Raw genomic sequence first — 6,370 nt, 5'->3', positions numbered from 1 at the left:
GCGGATACAGACTAACACGGCTGTTACTCTGAAACCTGCCCAAAGAAAGGTTCCTCAGACTGCTGCAAAGCAAATTCATTTCTCTAATTTTTTATCTCTGACTTCAAACAAAGCATATAACCTATAGTGACTCCTCGTGGGTCACCAGTTCTCCTGATTTCAGCAAAACTATTCATTTTCTGTTATCAAAATAGTTCTAGTCATAACAATAATAAAATGTACATATAAAAGGTTTCAAAAGCACTCAGGACCAAGGTTGGCTGTCCAAATGCTCCTATTGTCATTAAACCTTCACTTCTTATTCCATCCTCCCATTCTGACAGCAATGCTGCAAACATGCAGCTGTGTGGCCGTGCCTCTCAGGGCCTAAGATTTTCCTACCTCTATGATGTTTATCTTCAGCAGCAGTGGCTGAACATACACAATTGCTGACTGCAGTACTGTCAGTTTCTGGGGTAACAGATCCCCAAAGTGATTTAGGTCCCTAATCCCCACATTTAAGTGTCGAAACCTCTGCTTGGTTGCTGCCTAAACCTGTAGTCACCTAAACTTGCTCAACACCTAAATGTTCACTGTAGAAGTTCCTTAGGCGCCTAAGTTTCTGCCTCTGAGCACAGTCACTGCAGCCTCAGGGGGCATCCAGACGCCTAAGGACTAGAGGGATCCTCAAAGTAGGGGAAGATAGGTGTTCCAACCTCCTGTCTTTCTTGTCGGGCCTGACCTAGTAGATGTGCTCAGACCATGTCTGTTGGATCAGACCATTCAAAATCCCAGAGGAGGGGGTACCTCCTTTATAACTTCCAGCTGGGTGGCTAGAGCACTCACCTATGATGTGGGAGACCAAGGTTCAACTGCACCTCCCCCTGCATCTGATATGATTTGAACAGGGGTCTTTCACTTCTCAGTAAAGCACCCTAACCAGTAGGCAGGGGGGGCGGGGGTGCTCTCTTGCTGAAGCTGTTCCACTGTGTATAAATATTGGCTATAATCAGTGGTGCCAAGTAGAAATAATTTATTACCGGTATGCTGCACCAGCTAAAGAGGGGGAGGCATATGACCTCCCCTACATGACCCCGCCCCACCCCCAGCTCAGGGCCCCATGCTTTTCTCCCCTCCCATGATCCATCCCATGTTACCTAGTGGGGGAGGCTCTGTCCTCCCGCTGCACTGGAGACTTCTGAACTGCAGGGTTCTCCGGAACTGCAGCAGCAAAAAGAGCAGAAGTGGGGCCACCGGGCGGCCCCATGCTGGCAGCTCCTCTGGCACAGCTGTACTACTCCCAGCCCTGTCCTCTGGTGGGGCTGTTGTACAGACCCCGGACAGGAGACACAGGCATGCAGCTGCGTGGAAGGGCGAGGGGCGGTACAGCCATGCCGGAGGAGCTGCACGTTCTGCTCCTTTAACCGCTGTGGTTCCCAGGAGAGCCCTCAACTGCAGGGCTCTTCCAGGAACTGCAGTGGCGAAAGGAGCAGACTATGGAGCTGCCGGGCAGCCCTATGCCGGCAGCTCCTCCGGTTTAAATCTTCTTTCAAAATCATTGTCCAAAGTACTTTTGTATCAGCTGTGTCCTATGCAGTGACAAATTATAATTTCTATCTGACTTGAATTATTTACTAAAATATTACCAGGCCTGCTTTAAATACTTATTTAGTCATTTGTATTACAGTAATGCCTAAAATCCATAACCAAGGACAAGGTCATACTGTGCTAGCTGCTGTATATACACATAGTTAGGAACTAGCCTAACACCAAAGTGTGTCTTAGATATAGCAGCACTTTTATACTGATTATTGAAAGCACACTGCCAAAGATGGAGATAAGAGGCAGAAAAAGTGAAACTGTATTAAAATATCTTGTGCAGTTTATAAATTAAATCCACATTTTTTTTTAACATAAGGACAATTGTTCAGTTTTTGCATCTACATTTTCATTTCAATTTAGAATCCAGAACGGGGCCTAATTTCAGAAGTATATAAGTGCAAAGGGAAAGAATGAGGACAACTCTCTTTTTTTTAAGTTAGGATATTATTATTTACTTACAGAGCACCTTACATGTGCATGGTGCTTTGAATACTGATAAGTCCCTGTCCCAATCAATTTACAACCTATTTGCCCAATCCTATTCTGTTTTATTCAGGTTCTTATACCAGCCTCATCACCATAGTAGCTGAGCATATGCCAGTAGTGCACTAAGCAACATGATTAACATCTGGCATATGTCTTCCGGGAACACTTGCTGCCAAATCTAGTACTTGTATTAAGAGCTCCATTGAAGTCAGAGGGCAGACATGTTAATCTGTCCCCTGTTGTGTCTCTTATTGGATCCATGAATCAACAATACATTCTTGGCAATTTAGCTATGTGAAACCAAAATAAGAATGGTCATCTTTCTGAAAAAGTTCCCTATGTGTGTAGTTTGCCCTTTGAGGGGAATCATGGTCTGCTGGTTAGGGCACTAGCCTGGGTATAGGAGACTAGTGTTCAGTTCCCAGCTCTATCATGCACATCTGGTGTTCCTTAGGCAAGTCACTTAGCCTCTCTGTGCTTCAGTTTCCCCACCATTAAAATGGGAATAATAATGCTTCCCTACCTCATATAGGTGTGGTAAGGCTAAATACATTAAAAGATGAAGTGCTTTGAAATCTACTGATCTATATAAGAAATAGGCATAATTATTAAAAACACTCATTACAGCATGAAGCTGGAAAATGAAAAATTGCACAAGCTGTTGAGAAACTTTTTAGAAAGCTTTATTTAGTTAGATTCTTAATGAAGGACTGTGTATTTGTGTGTGGGTGTGGAAAAAGCCTAGCTGTGACACATGGCCAGAAAGGGTTAAGCATCCTGCAGGATAAATGACCCAAATTCAACCTTTAGGGACATATTGGTAGATAATATTTGTGGTTTGTATGTTTACATATAGATTGTTAGAGGTTAACAATGTAATCAAACAGTCCCTGCCTATGCTGTATCCTGTTAATTCAGAGATCAAAAGAAAACCTTAACATTTAAATTAACTATAAATATAGTGATATCACTGTATTCATCTTTCTTTGAAATGTATAGCAATCATCTCAGAATGGTGGAAAACAGGCAATTGCCTTATGTTAATCCCTGTAACTAATTACCAGGAATGCTTAGGAAATAGGTCTATTTGAAAGTCTCCATGATTGCCTATTGTTCGCCCAAGGACTCCGAGCTGTCAAGAGAAGGACTGGAACTGTATAAAGAAGCCTTGGGTCTTGATCCTTTTTATCTCAGATCTGCTTGATGCTTTATCCAGAGGAAGCTTGAGTCATAAGACTGAGATCTCCAGTCCCATCTGGATCACCCGGAATATGAACATTGGTCTAGAACGTATAGACTGTTTCTGAAAGAACTCTTTGCAGCAACAAAGCTCACCATTTCTACTATGAATCTGATCTCAGAACTGTACTCATGTCTGTATGTATACTGATCTTTTAACCAATACTCTCTCTCTTTTCCTTTTTAATAAATTTTAGATTAGTTAATAAGGATTGTCTGTAAGTGTGTATGTGGGTAAGATCTGAAATATTTCTTAACTTGGCAGGTAATGTGTCTGATCCTTTGGGATTGGTAGAACTTTCTTATGATGAATAAGATATTCAGTAATCCTCATCATATTTGACTTGGGTGTCTGGGTGGAGGCCTGAGGCTGGGTTGCTTTAAGGGAACTGTGTTGTTGACTTCTGGGTAACCAGTAAGGTATTATAGAAGCTGTTTGTGCTGTCTTGGTAAATCTACATATTGGAATATCCACCAGCTTCGGGGATTGTCTGCCCCATTCTTTGCAGTTTACCCTAATTGAGTAACCTCATTGTGGCTCCTGTGGAACCCCGGTCACACTAGCACATTATGGATGTTATTGGAATGTAAAGAATAAAGTTGAATTGGGCACTTACAGCCTTAAGAATAAGGTTATTAAATTCCTTTCAAGTAACATTGTATAACATTGTGGAAGTCAAACTTATTTTCTATTTTATTAATTTTTGTTTTACCCTTTTGGTCTGAAATTGTGAAAATGGAAGTTTTTGTTCAGTAATAATAAAACTACTATTTCTGCAGAGAAGAGCATGTGAAGAATATGGTGAATAGTAATAAATAACTGTATTGCATAAGATTTGAATTATGCAATGTTATTAAAGATTGTGTGACTGTCAATAAAGGCAAGTTTCAGATCTACAAGGATCTGTGCATAGCTCATGAGAAAGGAATAGATAAGAGCACAATAAATAGATGCTTTGCTCTGTGCCAGCTCTGCCCCCTAACAGATCTTTAGTATAACATGGCATACGTGACCACAGGAATTGTGCACACAGGTTGTTCCTCATATGGGTCAGCTGAAACGTGTGATGATGGAGCAGTGTGACACCACAACTAGGCCTACTGTAACTGGTGAGCCTGCACAGCACTGAACTTGGAGCACTGTGCCATCTGTACTCTACACTGTGAAAACTACCCAGGGGTCAGCAATGAGTGCAGCTGAAACGTTGCTGAACGTGGTTTAACTGCAAGCATAACCAAAGGCAAACTGTGTTCAGCACCATTTTAGAACCCATGGTTAATCCAGTGATCTGCTTGCCAGCCCCCATCAGGTACAGAGGCAGCTGTTGTCCATCTCTCTGCACCCAGGGTTGGTCTGCTCTTCTGTTCCCTCCACCTTCCTAGTCTGCTCCTCAAGTCCTATATGTATGTGCATACAGCCCCCCACTGTGCTCGTCCAGCCCATATGCATGTACATATTGTCCTGGCATCTCTGGGAATTAAATGAATCTTTAATTAAGGATTGTCATGTGTCATTATGTCCATGAATACATCCAATCAACATTAGCAACTTTCTCCCAATGCCCCTCTTCCTGCTCATCCACCCCCTCCCCTGTTATTGCTCCTCCTCAGCTTCTTATCATAGAAGATTAGGGTTTGAAGAGACCTCAGGAGGTCATCTAGTCCAATCCCCTGCTCAAAGCAGGACCAACCCCAACTAAATCATCCCAGCCAGGGCTTTGTCAAGCTGGGCCTTAAAAACCTCTAAGGATGGAGATTCCACCACCTCCCTAGCTAACCCATTCCAGTGCTTCAGCACCCTCCTCGTGAAATAGTTTTTCCTAATATCCAACTTAGACCTCCCCCACTGCAACTTGAGACCATTGCTCCTTGTTCTGTATCTGCCACCACTGAGAACAGCTGAGCTCCATCCTCTCTGGAACCCCCCTTCAGGTAGTTGAAGGCTGCTATCAAATCCCCCCTCATTCTTCTCTTCTGGAGACTAAATAAGCCCAGTTCCCACAGCTTCTCCTCATAAGCCATGTGCCCCAGCCCCCTAATCATTTCCATTGCCCTCCACTGGACTCTCTCCAATTTGTTCACATCCTTTCTGTAGTGGGGGCCCCAAAACTGGACGCAATACTCCAGATGTGGCCTCACCAGTGCCAAATAGAGGGGAATTATCACTTCCCTCAATCTGCTTGCAATGCTCCTACTAATGTAGCCCAATATGCCGTTAGCCTTCTTGGCAACAAGGGCACACTGTTGATTCATATCTAGCTTCTCGTCCACTGTAATCTCCAGGTCCTTTTCTGCAGAACTACCACTTACCCAGTCGGTCCCCAGCCTGTAGCCGTGCATGGGATTCTTCTGTCCTAAATGCAGCACTCTGAACTTGTCTTTGTTGAACCTCATCAGATTTCTTTTGGCCCAACCCTCCAATTTGTCTAGGTCACTCTGGACCCTATCCTTACCCTCCAGCATATCTACCTCTCCCCCCAGCTTAGTGTCACCCATGAACTTGCTGAGGGTGCAATCCATCCCATCATCCAAATCATTAATGAAGATGTTGAACAAAACTGGCCCCAGGACCGACCCCTGGGGCACTCTGCTTGATACCAGCTACCAACTAGACATTGAGGGATCACTGCCCTTTGAGCCCGATGATCTAGCTAGCTTTCTATCCACTTTATAGTCCATTAATCCAATCCATACTTTTTTAACTTGCTGGGAAGAATACTGTGGGAGACCGTATCAAAAGTTTTGCTAAAGTCAAGGTATATCACGTTCATTGCTTTCCCTATATCCACAGAGCCAGTTATCTCATCATAGAAGGCAATAAGGTTGGTCAGGCATGACTTGCCCTTGGTGAATCCATGTTGACTGTTCCTGATCACCTTCCTCTCCTCCAAGTGCTTCAAAATGGATTCCTTGATGACCTGCTTCATGATTTTTCCAGGAACTGAGGTGGGACTGACCGGGTTTTCTTTCTTCCCTTTTTTAAAGATGGGCACTGTATTTGCCTTTTTCCAGTTGTCTGAGACCTCCCCCGATCACCATGAGTTATCAAAGATAATGGCCAATG

Source organism: Malaclemys terrapin, chromosome 2, assembly GCF_027887155.1.
Source record: "Malaclemys terrapin pileata isolate rMalTer1 chromosome 2, rMalTer1.hap1, whole genome shotgun sequence".
Lineage (NCBI taxonomy): Eukaryota > Metazoa > Chordata > Testudines > Emydidae > Malaclemys > Malaclemys terrapin.
Note: the sequence above shows the minus strand (reverse complement) of the source record.